The sequence below is a fragment of the Chrysochloris asiatica genome, unplaced genomic scaffold (assembly GCF_000296735.1).
Source record: "Chrysochloris asiatica unplaced genomic scaffold, ChrAsi1.0 scaffold00041, whole genome shotgun sequence".
Taxonomy (NCBI): Eukaryota; Metazoa; Chordata; class Mammalia; order Afrosoricida; family Chrysochloridae; genus Chrysochloris; species Chrysochloris asiatica.
Genome location: NW_006408559.1, coordinates 21,488,414 through 21,489,904, shown reverse-complemented (window position 1 = coordinate 21,489,904; position 1,491 = coordinate 21,488,414). Strand labels below are relative to the sequence as shown.

Sequence of the window (1,491 nt, the reverse complement as noted above, 5' to 3'; positions counted from 1 at the left end):
TCCTGGCCACCAGCTCTCAGTCCCTCTCTTCCCATGAATCTAGAGTCCTCAACTGCTCCCCCTCTCCATGTCCCCGTCTCTGCCTCCATCTCTGGTGTCACTGCTTCTGGTCCCACATTCCGCTTGTGCTTTTCTCCCTTGATGGTCCTAGGGTCCTCTGTTTCTGTACTGTAAGATTAACTACAAAATGTCTAACTTTACAATTGTGAGAGTATCAATTAGTCATGATAACAATTACTCACTTTTGAATTGTAAGAATCTTATACCCATCTCTTTTTACCAGACCCATCTAGACAAGATGAAAGCTATTCAGTGGGGACTCTATCTTCCCTCACACACTCTTAAACTGAACTCCCCGTTGAAACCTTGTAAGCCAGTCACTTCATGCCTTTATCATCCCCTCATTTTAGGTAGCCAGTTAAAAGATCATGACTGTGTAATTGTTCTTACAAAACCCCAAAAAAGGGGGGCTGTAAAGCCCTTATTTGTGTCCAAATAGGGAGTATGTGGTAATATTAACTAATAAAATGACATATAAAAGAGGGGGCACCTGGATTTGAACCAGGGACCTCTTGATCTGCAGTCAAATGCTCTACCCCTGAGCTATACCCCCTGACAGGAGGTTATTACCTACTTAAAGCCTTTTATTTGTGTGGTAGTACTCAGCCTTGTGATATTAACAGGTGCTTTCCTTTGGGACTTGCTGACTCATGACTAAACACCTTGAAGAACACAAATGGATTGTCTCCCCATTCTGTGTTTAGAAATGTGACTTCAAGGGCTAAGTCATGTTGATTCCTTCTGAGAGCTGTGAGAGAGACACTGTTCCCTGACTCTGCTATCTTCAAGTGGGGCCTGGCAATCCTTTGCATCTCTCTCTGTTGTCACATCGCCTTTCCTCTCCTGACTATATCTTTGTCTGCTCTCCTCTTTGGTAAGACATCACTTGGATGACATAAGAACCCACCTCCACACAAGAACACCCAAACATGCAGACATTACCCTTTGACCACCACTCGTCTGTCTGCCGTACTGTGGTGGCTTGAGTTGCTGTGATTCTGAGGGCTATGCAACCGGTATTTTAAATAACCAGCAGTGTCACCCTTGGTGGACAGGTTTCAGATGAGCTTCCAGACAAAAACAGACTAGTAAGAAAGAGTGACGAACTACTTCCGAATCGTTAGTCACTGAAAACCTTATGAATAGCAGAGAAACACTGTCAGATACAGGGCCAGAAAATGAGTCTCTCAGGTTGGAAGGCACTCAAAATGTGACTGGGGAAGAGATGCCTCCTCAAAGTAGACTTGAGCAAGATGACGTGAATAGAGTTAAGCTCGTTGGAGGAAAGCCCACAGAACCTTCATTTGCTGATGGGCCACAACTCAAAATGAAGAGAAACAGCTGTAAATATCCATTGAAAATTGGAACATGGAATGTACAAAGTATGAATCTGGGAAAATTGGAAGTTGTCAAAAATGAAATGGAACGCAT

General features: G+C 43.6%; 1 non-coding gene across 1 annotated transcript; it reads right to left on the bottom strand.

Moving 5' to 3' along the window:
- Positions 1-541: 541 nt before the first annotated feature.
- On the bottom strand, positions 542-613 carry TRNAC-GCA. Its single transcript has one exon. It is a non-coding gene; the product is annotated as a tRNA-Cys (tRNA).
- Positions 614-1,491: the final 878 nt, after the last annotated feature.